This window comes from Anas acuta, chromosome 25 (assembly GCF_963932015.1).
Source record: "Anas acuta chromosome 25, bAnaAcu1.1, whole genome shotgun sequence".
Lineage (NCBI taxonomy): Eukaryota > Metazoa > Chordata > Aves > Anseriformes > Anatidae > Anas > Anas acuta.
In genome coordinates, this window is record NC_089003.1 from 6,702,111 (window position 1) to 6,719,155 (window position 17,045).

Consider the following 17,045-nt stretch of genomic DNA (forward strand, 5'->3'; position numbering starts at 1 on the left):
TTGGGGTTATTGCGCCCCAGGTGCAGGACCTGGCACTTGGCCTTGTTGAACTTCATGCAGTTGACCTCAGCCCATCGGTGCAGCCTATCCAGATCCTCCTGCAGAGCCTTCCTACCCTCGAGCAGATCGACACACGCACCTAACTTGGTGTCATCTGCAAACTTACTGAGGGTGCACTCAATGCCCTCGTCCAGATCATTGATGAAGATATTAAAGATGACCGGCCCCAGCACCGAGCCCTGGGGGACGCCACTAGTGACTGGCCTCCAACTGGACTTGACTCCATTTACCACAACTCTTTGGGCCCGGCTATCCAGCCAGTTTCTAACCCAAAGAAGCGTGCGCCAGTCCAAGCCAAGAGTAGCCAGTTTCTTGAGGAGAATGCTGTGGGAAAGGGTGTCAAAAGCCTTGCTGAAGTCAAGGTAGACCACATCCACAGCCTTTCCCTCGTCCACCCAGTGCGTCACTTTGTCATAGAAGGAGATCAGGTTCGTCAAGCAGGACCTGCCTTCCATAAACCCATGCTGACTGGGCCTGATCGCCTGCTTGCCCTTCAAGTGCCGCATGATGACTCCCAAGAGGATCTGCTCCATGAGCTTCCCTGGTACTGAGGTCAAACTGACAGGCCTGTAGTTCCCCGGGTCAGCCCTCCGGCCCTTCTTGTAGATGGGCGTCACATTCGCTAGCCGCCAGTCAGCTGGGACCTCCCCCGATAGCCAGGACTGCTGATAAATGATGGTAAGCGGCTTGGCCAGCACCTCTGCCAGTTCTCTCAGTACCCTTGGGCGGATCCCATCCGGCCCCATCTACTTGTGCACATCCAAGTGCTGTACCAGGTCACCAACCAGTTCTTCGTGGATGGTAAACCACGACACCTCTAAATGCAAACTGGCAGATAAACTGCTTTATCCAAGCCCTGTTACAGGTCCCTTTAACCCTACAGGCCCTTCAGAGAGACCTACCTGTGCCCCATCCCCGGGCAGACAGAGGTGGATGCAGATCTAGCCTTGGTCTGCAAGTCTTAACACCAGGGCTGTTCTTCTTGGTACCCTGCACCCAGAAGGAAAGGCCATGAACTTTGAAAGACTGTATATTAAGGAGGAGAAGACATAGGAAATATCTGTCCTCCCCACAAACTGAATCAAACCTACACTCAGTACTCTGATCACCACGCTTCACAAGGAGCACAGCCACCTTGCAAGAGGAAGAAGAGCAACCACACAATCTAAAGGCAAGAGTTTGAAGAACTCTTCAAGAAGAAGAACCCACTGCCCTTACTGCCCCCAGAGTTATTCTCCTATTCCATCCCTTCTGTCTGAGTTCATTGCCTCCTGAAACAGAAGGATAGTGTAGCACTCCTGGCTTAAGACACATTCAACTGGCAATGATGTTTTCTCTGCCAGTTTATTTTATTTCTTTGAACAGAGAGATACTCAGATACTACACTAGAGAAATGTTTAAGTGCAAATAGACGTATATAGAAAAACAGAATGAGATAGATAGAAAGATAGATAGATAGATGCTAATTTATAAAATAAAACAGGATGTAGAGCCGTATTAACCAAGAGGAGAAATAAAGGCAGGTTTGTCCTATGACAGCAACAGCGAGCCTCCAACAAGGAGTTGCAAGGTCAAATCAATTGATAGGTGAACAGAGAAGGAAGACAGAGATTAAAAGAAAGATTTTTTTTTTTTTTTCCAGATCACAAGATCAAGCTCTCAGAAGGACTGTGGGTGACTAAAAAAAATCCCAAGTTACAGGCAGCCGTGTGTTCAGGCACCTTCTCTTTGCAGGAGGTTTCTGTGGCTGACCCACTGCTGTTGCTGATGAAAGCCTGGAGGAAGGCAGTGAGGCCACTTACATATATTTTTTCCCTATTAAAAAATCCTATTTAGGTAATAGGTTCCAGAAAGGGGAAAAATGTCCCATTAATGGGGAACCAATAGAGACTTTTCAAAGCACCTGACAGGGCTAAGGTCATAAATTCTCTGAATTAACTGGAGTTGAGTTATGGATACAAGTAGGAACTCAGCCAGGAACAAATTAGAAGAATTCAGCTTCAAATTCATCAATGTCCTGGTTAATATTTTAGCCTCTCAGTGGTCCAGAAATTATGAGAGAGAGAACAGAATTGACAGCAATAACAAGGCTGTTGAACACTCTTTTTGAGCCTTATTGGCAAGGAGATCAGCGAGAGGCATAATAGCTCCCCAAATGCCGTTGCTCTACCCAGGAACCTGTGGTCACTGCCTGCAAGCTTCTGTCTGTCTTCCAGCAAGCGCTGCTCTCTGTCATCCCTTGGTCTTTGTTGAAGGAGAAGAGTCGTGGTGCTGTTTTGCTCTGAGTCCCTGGGAGAAATACAACAGCCAAGGAAAATGTGCATGTATTGGACTGCTCCAAAAGCTGTTCTTCTAACATTTGTTTTTATCCACAGGAGAACAGGAGAAGACAGATGCAGTGCAGTGACAAAGATATTACTAACCTGACTATTAAGGGAAAGGAAAATATTTTGCCAGGAAAGTTGGAAGCTTTTTTGTTTACAACCCAAGTCACTCATCCCAGCCCATAAGTGTTTGACATTATCAGTGAAATCGTGGACTGAAATGTTTCATTTTAATATTCCATCATGACAAATGACCCTCCATCATTGTCTCTTATATTTAATTTAAATACAGGCACATGGTTACGCATCCAGGGTTCAACAATATTTTAACCAGTCCTTGTTAAAGATGCATGGCATAATTTCTATATTTATTCATATAGCTTAGGGAAAAAAAAATCAAACCATGTATGAAAAAATTAAGATTATGGAATTTTCTTACAACCAGTTCAAGTGGGAGCCTTCACTCCTTATTGTGGTAAATCCAAAAATGTAAATGTTCTCTACTGAACTAATTATCTGTGCTCCCTTGGAAGAGACAGACAGCTCTAAAGCATGATTTACTTCACACTTATAGAGGCTGACCCGAAGAGAAGAAAGAAGACATGCCTATTTCTCTCTTTCGGCTTTCAAATAAGTCCAGACAATTGCTGCAGACTGAACTCCCACACTAGAGACATTTAAACTTAGATTCAATGACACCCCTCTCTTGAGACTGTTGCAGATCTTTGCAGGTTACAGGGCTCCAGGCACAGAGAAAAAGCAAACTCATTGCTTTCCATTCACACACATTTTCTCAACTATGTCACTGGACAATTCAACCAACCCTAATGAACACTTACCTGTTTGTCTCAAAGAAAGCATGCTGAGAAGTAACATGCAGCTCAGTAAATTCACTCAAAGCATTTGAAAGAATCTTTTTTTTCTCTCTCTTTTTTTTTTTTTTTTCCAAAGTATTAATAACAGGCTCATCTACTTTGAAAGCAAACCTGAAATTAAGGGCAGCGAGAGTAGAGGTAGAGGGGAGAGATCAGCTACTGCCCTTACTTTTGTTACAAAGAAGTTGTCTTAATTAAAGGTGTAGCTGCTCAGTGTCCCCGCAACAATTCTGCTCATGTCTTGCTGAGTCCTGGCCACGGTAGGGCAATCCATCAATCCTCTGCCATTGCCATTCACTAGTCTCAGGAGCAAAAAGCCTGGAAGGGATATCTGCATGCTCCCAGAAGGCTCTACACCCTAGGCTTGGTGCAGTTTCCAGGTTTCCATCTGCATTACAAATACCAACATTTTTCAGATGAATCTAACTTTTAAAGAGCTTAAATTAGCTGTTGAAAATTCCCATTTCCTTTCCAATTTTGCATTTCACCCAGCATGCTGAACTGGAGCCACAACCTGACTGTCACTGACAGGTTTAGGTACCAAGAAGGGAACCCCTGACCCTCCTGAATGAGCCTGAAGAGACAGCAAGGAGACACCTGCAGGCAGTGCTTGCCAAAGGTCAGCTGTGCTGTCCCTTCTTCTACACAACACGTCAGTTTACATCTCATTTCCATCAGGGAAGGGTTCTTAGTGCCTTTCAATTGGATTCACAGTACACACATGTGCACACTTGTGTCAGTGGGGATGCAGACATGGCTCATCTCACCAAATTTCACTGTGTAGCTGTGGCTGAGAGACCTATGGCTTTGGCTCATTGGCTTTGTTTTCCAGTGGTTGTGAAGGAATCTTGACTTTGATGTGGATGCTTCCTTTTCAGACAGTGTGGTGAGACAAATCACACACCTTTGTCTCACAGGTTCTTTGCATATCAAGGCGGTCATCTTACCAAGCCCCCGTGTGCCTCCCTCTCCCATTACCCCGCCTGGCGTATTCTCAGTGAAAGACATCTGAGGTATTTTAGGTGGGTTTGAATGCTGAGGGCATCCTCAGTGAATATATTCACCCTTCTGCAAGAAGCAAGTGCTCTGTGCAAAGGGGGACACTCCCTTTCTGGGAAATCAGCTTTGCACCAAGAGATACAGGCTCTGGCCTATGCCAGGACCCCCGCAGATTTCCAGGGCACCCAGCTCTGCTTCACTGGAGTGGTCACATGAGCAGCTCTCCACTCATTCCCACAGACCGTTCTTAAGGCTGGCACAGCAGTTTCCATTTGTATATGTACATACATACATACATACATACATACATATATATATATATATTTGCCATTCTAATCAATCCTTCAGATTTCATATCCAGGACCCTAGAGCTGATGGCTGTCTGATAGGTCTAACACCATAAAGATAAGGCAATGTTGATGTCAGCAGTGATGGATCATGTTAGATCTCCTACTCCAGGATCTGCCTTTATCTACCTGCTTTCCTGTTCCAAAGAATTATATATCTAACATCCTCAAATGTGTTTTGCTTTGTGTCTGTTCTTGATAATGCTGACAATGACAGACAATGTAATTTGCTTCTGCAGGCTTCAAATACAGACTTAGCAGACCTGGCACCAGGCGTCTGCCCAAGCATATGACTTGTCAGAGCTTCGCTGCAGGAACAACAAATTGTTTCTCATTGATTTCAGCTCCATCCCCAGCTGGGGATTTGAAATTGTAGGAGGCTACAGCTAGAAAACACTTCTCAGACTCCAGAGGACAACTACCACTTGGTGGCCATATCCTGAGGAGCAAATACCCACAGATACTTCAAAAGTAAGAGACAAGTACCTAGAGACATGGATTAGATTATGCTAGAAATTGTTATTAGAGATGGGTTTAAGAACTACTATTGTCAAACAGAATCCCACAGAACCATACTCCAGGTCCCTAGCCCTTTTCCAGCAATCAGGATATTGCCTGAACGATAATGAGGATTTAGGAAATTTTTAATAATGTATTTTAGCCTCCACTCATTTGGAATTTGGCTTCTGGCCATTTAGAGGGTATGAATTGAATATTGTCAAGGTTTTCTGCACCATCACATAGAAATGTATGGAAGGGGAGACTCTCTCTGAACACTGGAACACAAGGGTATGGGCTTCAAAACTAAACCAAACCAAACCAAACCGAATTGAACCGAACCAAACCAAACCAAACAAACCAAACTATTCACTATAATAAGATTGGTAAAAATAATAAATTTGTAAATTGGCAACTCTAAAGAACTGATGTAAAACTTCTCCATTAAATTTAAGCTCAATGAAGACTAAAAAAAAAAAAAAAAAGTTTAAATAACATCTTATTTTCTTGGAGAAAATAAATATTACAAATATGTCTGTTGAATTTCTTCCTTAACCTGAAACAAGGGCAAGTTTAAGCTGGTCCATGCAAGTTTTAGGGTTCTTTTAGCTGCTTTATCTATCCTTAGTCAAAGCAACAAAATGGTGAGGATGGCTGCTGCAGGGAGGACAAGCTGACAACAATGAATCATGCAAGTACAATAATAACAAGAATTATAAAATATCCATTAATTTGGGGGAGGAAGAGAGGAAGAGAAAAGCAAAGGGAGCTAGTTAGGAACCAAAATCCATATTTAGGCAGATATGTCATTAGTTGTCCAGATATAGATTTTAGTTACTTGATGGCAGTCTTCCAAGTCTGAACAGGTGGCCCTACAGCTTTTAAATTTAAGTTTAAGCCAGCTCAGTGAGATTATATTTACACATATACAGAGGCACTGGGGGGTCTTTCACAGAGAGGGATTTTTCTTTCCCTTCTTTCTTTCATTCCTTTTTTATTATTTCTTTAAAAAAAATACATCAGTGGCTCAAATCTAATGGAATGTCAAGAGCCATAAAAAACTTTACTTAAACTCTGCCTGTTTCTCCAGGGAATGTGTCTAATCCTGGCCCCATGACCTCCTTGTGCATGATACCAAGAGAAATGCTACCAGCTTACTCTTCTAAGCATTCATTTCATAATAATCTTGCTCAAAGGATCAAAGAGACAGCATTCCAGATAGACTGAAAAGCCAAAAGACAGAGGAAAATTGCTACAGTACAGTTCTCTGTCTTGCACTGAATCCCTAGAAGAAAAAAAATAAAAATCTTACTATTAGATTTTTTCCCACCAAGCAACTTCTTGGTGATTGATGTTGCTGGCAGTCCTGGGGACAAGAGCTCCCTCTTCTCCTGCAGCAAAACCAAGAAAAATAGGTATTTCACTGTTTTTTGCTTGCTTGTTTGTTTGTTTTTAGTCAGACTCTTCTGAAAAACTAGGTAAACCATTCATTCACTTTATGTTACTTGGGAATAAAAGACTCAGGCAAAGAGGAGGGGACAGCCAGGCAAGCTGGCATCTTTCTCTGAGCCAAATCCCTCCAGCTCCAAATTCTGCATCTGCTGAGTACTTCGGCCTTGCAGGAACTCAAGGTGCCACCCTGCTATGAGGCTTCCTTGTTACTAACAGAAGGGCTAGAATAGACCCTTGGGACCAGATCCTGAGCTGTCTAGAAAATGTCACTGAACGTAACAGCATTGCTTTACAAGCCAGTGGTCATGAGACTGTCCCTCATCTTCTGGAAGGGGAAGAGGGCCGAAACACTTTGGGGATGCAGCAGTATCCTACACTGAATGTATTGGATTTGGCTTGAGTAAATGGGGGAGAGAGGGGCATTACTAACCTTCAGGGCAACTCCAAGCCTTTGTCTCCACACCAGCAGCAGCCAGATTTCTCCCTCTTCTCCACTTCCAAACCAAAACATGCAAACATACATTCATGCAGATGTATTTGTATGCCAGCTCAGGGCTGCGGCTCAGCTCTGCTAACAAAAGCACATTTTGTGCACCCTTAAGTCACAAGAAGCAGCCACGTAAGAATGCTAAAAAGAAGAATCATGTTTGCCCTTGCTTGTCCATTCCCACTACTGCAGCTTGTCCTCTGGAGCACCACCATAGCAGTGCTGATCTTGCAGTGCAATCATCTGGGGACCAATCCAGTTTAATCAATCATTTCATTTTGCACTGAGTGTTAGCTTGAATGTGCTCCCTGTGCAGCCTTGTTGCCACCAAGCAGAGGGCTATACCTGTGGCAGGCACCTCTGTGATGGCAACAGGGGGTAGGAACAAGCTGTTGGGGCTGGCTGCATCTTCTGGTGCCAGAAGTTGAGCTGTAAGAATGACCTGAGGCTAAATAAACAGATCCCAAGCACTGCAATGCTTGACTGGAGATCTGTGCTTAAAACCTTCAATTGTTCATCTCTACCATGGCACCAAGATTTAAATTACACTAGAAAGCCTTTCTTGGTACACATACTCTCACCCAGAATAAGACACACTATCTGTTTGACATACACACTAACACCCAAGAACACAGCACATGTACTCTTGCAGACAGTCTTTCATGTTCCCTTCTTTCCTTACCTTTTTAGGTTAAGGTGCTAATTTTCTGTAACTAATATGGATGCTCACAGAGCAAACAGGCTGTCTCTCTCCTACAGATTACAAACTAACAATACATGCTTGTATTTTTTTGAGGTGTGGTGCGTTTAAAGATAGCTTTTTTTTTTTTTTTTTTTTTTTTTTTTTTTTTTCCCATTGCTAGTTTTGCTGCTGAAGTGTGAAATTTCTGCGTATGTCCATTTTACACTCTGTCATGCATGCAGGAGTTTCTTTTCACAGCCATTCACCTCTGCACCATGCCTGTCTATCATGGAACCTACTTTTTAATTAACACAACGTCTCTCAGTTTGCTTTCTAAACATTGAAACTCCAGCTTAGCTCTTTGAATGTGCCTTGGGTTGCTTGGCAAAGGAGAGGGGGACTTGCACAGACTTGATTTTCTCCTTTACCGGACCTGTAGAATGGACTCAGACCTCAGAATAATTGTTGAGGCAAAGGAAAGTCCTGGCATGTCCACACTCAAGGTCTGTTCACCTGCATGTGGCTATCCTGCAGTCTGAACTGTCTGGGTAGCAAAAAGCAGCTGAAATCAAAGCCCTGAACTTAGATATTTTTATCCAAATTAATGGCCATGATAACTTCTCCCTGGCTCATCTGTGATCCAACAGTAGGACCCTGGGAAACATTTCTTTAGACCACCTAACAGACTACAATTAAAAAGCAAGACACTTTCTGGGGTGTCTAAACTCCATGAGAGGAAAGGTTTTCCCAACCAAGCGATCTGCCTGAAGTTGGTTTTGTACCATTGACCTCCTTAGAGACACACGGTGGCCAAGCCAATGTGGTGAAGTACCAGAAACTCAGCTGTGTGCCTAAAGAAAGGGAGCTTCTCCAGTGCATGCCTGCCCTACCAGCCTCCAAGCTCTCCCAGATGGCCCCACCTGACAGCCTGGGGTTCTGTCCCTGAGAACTGAGCTCCATCAGCCTCTGATTCTGCTCCCAGGTTCCTTGTTACTGCTGTTTGAAACTTCCCAAGGTCTTTTCTTTCCTAAACCGTAAAAAGGTGCTTCCCAAGAGCTTTCAGATGGAGGCCTTCAGGGGAGGGCGAGGAGGGTTTGAGGGAACAAAAGGCTCTTTCAGTGCCCCTGAAATCTTTGTGCCAGGAGAATTTTCCAGTGAGCTGCAGGAGCTCAGCCCCTTTTGCGTCTGGCAGGTCCCCTGCAGATGCCCATCCCAGTGCACTCTGAGAGCCCCAGTGCTCCGGCAGAGCAGGAAGGAGGGAAGATGGTGTCTCTGAGCTGTGTCTGGGGATACATGGCCTTCCTCTCAGCCTCACTGGCTTTTGCCTGATAAGTAGGACACAGTCTGTCAGCCAGCAGCAATCAGATGGTTATTTCCCAGCACAAGAGCCAGCTGGGTGTCCAGCCAGAAGCCCAGTAGGAGCCATAGGCTACAACCAGCTTAATCACTAGATGACTGAGGCCCCCAGTACATGCTAAAAATTCCCATCTTCACAAGCAATTTGCACTCATCATCAGGTACTGAATTCAGCACAGGAATGCACTAGATGTTTGACACAAGAGATGTGAAGTAGCATCTTATATATATACTGGAAATTAGCACTGGCAACATTTTCAATGGAAAGAAATGGAATTATCTCACCTCATATTTCCTTTTGCTCTTTTAGTAGTTTACAATTAAACATTTCATTTAAAGTCTCTTTTTCCTCTCTTCATTTGCTTTCCTTCTAACTGCCTCCTTTTCACCTTTTATTTCCACTTTTGTTAAGAAAAATGATTAAGTGAGAGAAACCAGAGCTGAGAGCTAACCCCACACCTTTACACTGAGTCAGAGGGCACAGTTTATTTTTGTCCTTGCTCAGATCATCTATTTTCCTTTCTCTGGATCTGCCCCCAGCGTGTTCAGCTCTGAAATGTTTCAGAGAAAGAACTGAGACTTCTCAGTCTTCAGGGCTTCAGAGAAAGAGGAGCTCTTTTGGGAGATTCCTGGGCAAAGGAGCTCATCTGTTTTCCAGCTGTTCCCTCAGTTCTGTCCATCTGTGACTACAAGACCTTGTGAAAAATAAACACCCATTTTTCTCCAGAGGCCTGAGGGAATCGCCCATATCCACAGCAACAGTAGGGTTCCTGCCAAAGCACCCAGGAGTCCCAAGGGATGTGGTACCTGCTAGCAAACATCTGAAACTCCAATTCTGCATTTATTTAACAAACGCTTCACAAATGAGCTAGCTGGGCAATTAGGTACTCAACAGCTGCCTTCTGATGTGGCCTGGAGACTAGTGCATGCCCAGCAGCTGACAATTCTGTCAAGTATTCACCTCTGCCAGAGTGATGAATGAAACAAGGAAACTTCTGCGCTCCTGCCAAATGACCTGGTGTGCTTTGGAGGTGAAATGCATGTGAAAGACGAAGGCATCCTGCTGTGAATGGCCCACACATGTCCACAGGGAATTAAAACAATCTCCCTTTGTTCTTTTGTGATGGATAGCAGAACAAAGAGTTTTTCCTCGCCTGAGCTCACTCAGAGGCATGGGCAATTGATGTTTCACAGTGCCAGCAGGATGCACGGAAGCCCTAGCTCCTGAGTTGGTTAAAGGAATTCAGTGTAAAGAGTAGACAACTGATCTTCCAGGGGGTTTAAAACTGAGGGCAAAACTCACATTTGCACTGAGATCATCCTCTGGGGCTGGGCACTCCTGGAGTCCATCAAACACCCTCTACACTACAAAATCGTTCAACTTTGGTGAGCACAAGACCAATCAGTGTCGACTTCCACGGGATCAACACATATTCTTACTTCTGTCATTCTTAGCTGCTCAGCTATTATACAGATAGTTCAGGGTTGGGGGAAAGAGGGGTTTGGGGGAAGTTTTTGGGCTGAATTCTCTTTCAGTACCTTCATACCATCTAGTGGGAGATTTGGGTAAGACATGCCAGCAAAAGAATGCCTACAAAACACCTGATGGTGATAGATCTTACTAACATTTGTGCACTTCCAATTAAATGGAATGATGATGAAGGTGATGAGTAAAAAGCTCTCCAGTCATACAAACAGATAATCACATTGGTCTGGAGATGAACACTGAAGGGAAAGCCAAAATATCTGGGTTTTTTCTTGATTTGCAATAGGAAAAGCAGAAATATGCCATGCAAAATGAAATAAAGATCAAAACAAAAATATGAGGATGAAAGTGATTTTAAAAGTGAGTGGATAACTTTGGTCTAGAAATCACGTGAAAAACACAGTCCTTATTGCAAAGTCTGTACTCTGTGAGAGACAATGGATATCTTCATAAATCTTCACTGCAGATGGAGAGGAAAGGTCCTGTATCAATGGCAGACAGGGAAGCTGGGGCATGACAAGAATAGCCAGAAAACTATTTTCACATGGAAATCAATCCAAGGCTAGAACATGGAACCTTTGAGTGCTACTTTTACTACCACATTCAATTTTTCTTTTATTTTCTGCCCTTTGAATGGCTTGAATAGACATCAAATCTGGAATTTGCATGGCTACATTAAGAACACTATTTCTGTCCAGGACTGCCAGAGAAGCCATACCTTTTCTGCAGATTTTCATGAACTTGTGGTGGTTTGAATGCTGCTCTCCACAGGGGACTGCTTAGCTATGAACGACACAGGGAAAGATGTAGATGTGATGGAAATCTTTTGGCAAGTTTACATGACAAAACATAATATATTGTCAAAACGGCTATTTCCTATGAGAAAACTCAAAACTAAAGCTTCTGAATAAACATTTTGAAATTTCAGTCTGTCAGATATGACATTTCTCTTAGACTAGGTAACTATTTTGCTCTAAACAGACATTTTTCAGGTTGATGTTTCCAAACCAATATTTTCCTGAATGCCAGTAAATGTTGATATTTTAGCTTTTCATCCAGTTAGCAGACAGAAATGAATGCCATAATAATGGAATTCCTAGTCAGATAAAATCTCCTGCTTTCATTCTAGATAGTGAAGGAAAGAGCTGCCAGCTTGAGAACAAACTTTCCATGGGGTGGTCAGTGCTGAGCAGGGCAGGTCTGACTAGCTGAAGGGTTGGAGAAGTAAAACAGAATGAAAGTCTGGGTTAAAGAAAATTATGCTGGAAATCTCTTTGTCTAAAAGTGTTGGAGAAAAACTGTGTTTCTGCTATTAGAGGAACAATTCATGCCCTGACTAATGAGTGCTTTATTTTAGATTGAAGGAATTAAAAAAAAAAAAAAATAAAATAAACCAAAAGGCAAGGGAGAGGCTACTGTGTTGGAGGCAATGTATCCCCCCATAGTGGCACCACATGCTATGAGACATGCTAACCCCGCTGAGATTTCATGTTCCAGGAATGTCAAAGGCTGTGGACAACAGCAAATTTTGATCCATCATTACACGTTGTCCACCCACCAGTCTGAGAATGCTGGATGCTTCCTTTCTCTGTGCTTGAAGGGATCAGGAGCTGACAGCATCGTCACTACGTCACATCATAGTGTGATCATAGTCACACAGCTAAACACAAGGGCTGGAACCAGAGACCTCCACAGAGAAATGTGTCCAGAGCAGACCTGTCACCTTAATTTCTGAAACTCCATTACTTTTTTACATCTCTAAGAACTTCATAAAAGCAGCCACTGGCCCCGTTTCTGACCTGCACACCAGGAGCCCTGTTCAGCCCTCGCAGAGAGAGTTGCCCAGCTTGTTACCACAACTGCTTCCTATTGCATTACTGAGCTCGTGACCTCAGGTGTCATCAGTGCCTGTGGCAGCTGGGTTTGTTCTCCTAGAAAAGGCGGTCAGGGCTCAGCTCTGAGGTGCCTACATGAGCTGGCTGATAAGCTCTGGGAGCTCTAGTCACAGTCATTTTTTCTTTTCTCCCACCCCACAGCAGAGCTGACAGCAGGGAGTACATCTGTGCACTACAGGCCTTGCTGTTCTCAACCCAATGTGTTAGCTTAAACTGCCAAAGGATGTGAGTTTACGCAAATATTTCAGACAGAACTAAAGAAGTGTCATTTCTGCCAGTTCTGTGATGAAGGTAAGGAAAGAGTAATAATTTCAGACTTGGATGTAGAACAGACAGTAGGGCAAAGAATAATCTTAAAAACACTCCATCTGATTGCTTCAGGGCATGTGAATCAGTGGCACCCAGCCTGAAGCCATTACATGAGAACCTCAAGACACCAAGTCACCCTGGAAATGAAGCTTAGAATGCTACGTCAGCATTGGGGATTTTACTCCGTACCTCAACCCCTTCAGAATGTCTCAAAACAGATACAATTTACTTTATTTATTACTGGAGCATGGTGTCCTGTGGCTCTTTTCCCGTCAGATATTATGAGACTAGCCCAGCAGAGTGGGAAGCACCAGTAGATATCGGAACAGGGACAAACCACAGCCACTGAGCACTCTCTCATCTGTTTCAGGGTCTAGAGCATGCTAGCCATATGCTGACCCATTTCTCAGAAGACTGAGAGAGCTGTCTGAAGATAAATTGCATATCAAGAGCAATCACAGTCTTATGAAACAGCTTTTGAAAAGATCTCTAAGAAGTGCTTTGTAAATCTTAACTCACTGAGCCCACATAGGCATGCTAGAGGTTTTGCAATGTTGGGAATAGCAGAAATACTCTTTATAGGAAAAAAATCTTTCTTGCGAAGTCTGGTACTAAAATGTTCTCATGGGCCTACTTCAGATCTAAACAGGACCAGAATTTTCAGGCAAAATCTTGCCATAATGGGGTTATTTCAGCAGGATCAAAGATGACTTTGCTCTGGATTCCAAATTACCCACCCAGAAACTCACACAAATCCATTTTACTTCCAAACACCAAACTCAAACACCAATTCAACTTTGGGTGTCAACACCAGTTTGCCCAGTAGATCATGAGAGGTTTAATTTGGTGACCATTGGTCACCACAATGCAACCTGGCATTTTGTGAAGTCAGCTCCCTTTCCATAGTCCAGCAATATGGGAGATGTCACCAAGGAGCTGTGATTTCAGAAGTGAGGGAAGAGGCCAAACCACCTCCATGTCTGCAGCCCTTTCTGGACATGAGGAAGTTCAGTCTGCATTGCTCCTCCAAAGGCAGCAACTCCTCCGGCACAAAGTCCACAGCCAAAGAGAAATTCACCCACCAGCAGCATCTAAGGAGTTGGGCACCTAAATGGTTTCAAAGCCACTTTCCTGCCGAACATTAGAGCAGCAGACAAGAAGGAATAACAGTGAGAGCAGGTGAGGCAGATGGCTAGACAGTGCAGAAGGAAGGCTGGAAATACATAGAGACAGATGTGAACTGCAGGACAGACGTGTCGTCAGAAGAACAATGCAATTGCTACTTCTGTCTGTCTGTGAACGTGCACTCAGAAGGATTTCTGTAACACTGTGGTGGGTAAAAACAACATTCATGTGAGTTGACCAAAGCAAGGCATGAGTGTGGGGCACCTTAATGTTTCCATGAGCATCCTTAAGCTTTGATATGTGGAATCAGTTCTGTTTAATGGCTTTTCAAATGCATCCTGACATTTATGTGTTGTGTCCTGGAAATGAAGAGATTTATTCAGTGTCTTAAGAAGTGCTATATTGGAGCTGCATTTTAATACAGCTTTCTGCATGACAAGCGCACAGATTCTGAATCATCATCATTCAGCCCTCATACGTTTCCAGGCTAGGCAAAGGAAGTGTGTTTTTCAACATAATAAATGCAGAGATCTGTGCTGGCTCATAGGAGGGATACAGGGCATCGAGGTGTCACTGGAGAGGGAACAATTCACTGCAGCGAGAGAGATGCTCAGTTTGCATGTACAGGATACAAGGACAAGCACTTCTAGAGCACTTCATCTCTTCTCCAATCATGGTTCCAGCAGAGCTACACTACCACTAAGCATCCCTCAATGAAATACTGGTGAGCTGTTGGATGTAGCTCAGATGCACATTGAAGGAACACAGGCCAACCAATTTACTATTTCCTTTTCCACTACTATCCTGTATTTACCTAATCTAGAATGCCATAATGCCATCCCTAGCTGTTGTCAGGACCAGACACTTCAAAAAGATGCAATGAAGTTCTTCAGAGACACCCTTCACTAAAAAACAAACAAACAAAAAACAACAACAACAAAAAACAAAAACAAACAAAAAAAAAAAACACAAATTATTAATAATAATAATAAAAAGCCATCATGTCAGTTGTTATTGTCTATCTGCTATTTCACTTTTGTGTTCAAAGACTCCTGTTTGATCAGGACATGTTTTTGCTTTGCAACCGTACTCTTATCACAGCCCATTTCCCTCTATGATTCAGAAGCTAGTTTTAACTAGAGATTCCTGCAGATACATATACAACTCTAGGTTTTGTTGTTCATTTACTTAATTTAATCTCAGTTTGATGAATAATTGCTTATTTGGGTAGGAACTCTGGCACTTGAATCTTAAGATCCATCAGTGTTATTATTCACTGATCCAGTATCTGACAGAGTTAATAGAAGTCTTTTCACTAGAGACTTAGTAACATATTACAGTCTAGATAGCATCTCAATTTCTCTCCATGCTGCTGAAAATACAGCTGAGCTTATTGATCTCAATACAGACGGGGATTAGTCAGTTTTGACTACCTATATCTGCTACAGTTCCTGCACTTTTACTAGTTCCCTTCCATGGGTTGCACAGGAGATGGGGTTTTGTTTTTAAATGTTTCTTCATGAGAAAGTTTCAGGATATTGAAATGAAAGCTTTTCTTCAGTGACATCCCTTGGATCCAAAGGGAATTCCTCATCAACAACAGGAGGCAGAGACGGAGTGAATCAGCCATTACAAGCTGCACTTCTGCCCAGACCTTTTTCCTCCTGAGATTCCCCATTTCCTGGTACTGTAACTGGCCACAGTATGTGATGGCAAATGAGCCCAGCTAAGGGCTTGGCAGCACACAAGTGTGGGTGTTCAGGACATGCAGATAACAGTTCACTTAAACCCAGTGATACAAATATTAATTTTTATGATGTGCAGTGTTCAAATGATTTTATTATTATTATTATTCTATGGCAAAGAGACACTTATTAATTTAACCCGAATCTCCATTTTATGCCAAAAAGCAGTTGAGGGAGTATATTTACTCAGCTCAAGTGCAAAATTGATGACAGAGAGCCATGAATCACTCCTCGCATAAGCAGTAATTATAGCTGCTTAAGATATGGATAAATGAACCTCTGGGCACACCATTAGCCATTTCTCTAGGCAAATGTAGATAAACACTTAGGAGGTCTGCATCATGGCAAATCACTCAGGAAAGTGTTAGAGATTTTTTTCCTGACTGCACAGCACAAAGAAGAGAAACGGCAATGCAAAGAAGCTGAATTCCCCATTTTCAGTTCTCTACTGCGAGCAAAATAAAAGGCATACTGGGAACTTGTCCCAGTCCTGCTGGGGCACAGAGGAGCCAGCTCCCCCCAGCAAGCTCTGCAGTCACAGAAGGAAATGAGCCCCAGCGGCCCCTGGATGGTGCTGTTGTTTCACAGCTGGGCTTGCTGCTGTGCGAGTGCAGATTCAGACCGAATCTGGAGAGTGCAGGTTCAGACTGCACTCTCACAGTTCTGGTGTGAAAAAAAAAAAAAAAAAAAAAAAAAAAAAAAAAAATATATATATATATATATATATATATATATATATATATATATATAAAATAGAAACGAATAGAACTTGAAAAGCATCAGAGCAGGAGAGCCTGGAAGATAGCAAGGAACAATCTGTTTTGGTGCTGAGATTTATGGATCAGCCAGCTCAGCACCTGAAATCTGTGATCTGAAATCACCTTGGGGATTTCATGCTGCTAGAAATAGGAATAGCTGGGTCACTAGGCAGGATGAGCTAACAGCTGAGAGTTGAAGACTTTAAGTGTGACACTGTGTTGTCAAAAAGTAGTTACCCAAATTAAAGATGAGGAACTTGCAAGGACATCTTTCCTCACTTTCCTAGGACAGAAGCAGTAAGTGGAGCTGTGCAAGAAATGGAGTTCTCACTCTGGTTGAAGATGTAGAAGATTGAAACAAAACCCTCCACCAAAACTGAATTAGACAGAATGAACCAGACTTGGAGACATTTTCCTGCAAAAGAAAACAAAACCCAGCAAACAGAAAACAGATGTTTGGTAAACACAAGTCCTCCTCTCACAGAAGTGACCACCTTGCTTCAAATATGGCCTAATTCAGGAAAATAGAAAATCAGGCTTATGCATTGTAAACTCTGTAATGGAGTAAAGCAACAGTTTCACTGGTGGAAAGTCAGGGAGTCAGCACATGCCCAACATTTTTGCAGAAGGGAGCCAATCTCCCTGAA

The 17,045-nt window shown here is 43.0% G+C and overlaps 1 protein-coding gene across 1 annotated transcript in view; it reads right to left on the reverse strand.

Moving 5' to 3' along the window:
- Positions 1-17,045, reverse strand: part of ASIC2 (acid sensing ion channel subunit 2) — a 528,892-nt gene that overhangs the window by 296,297 nt on the left and 215,550 nt on the right. The window lies entirely within an intron of this gene.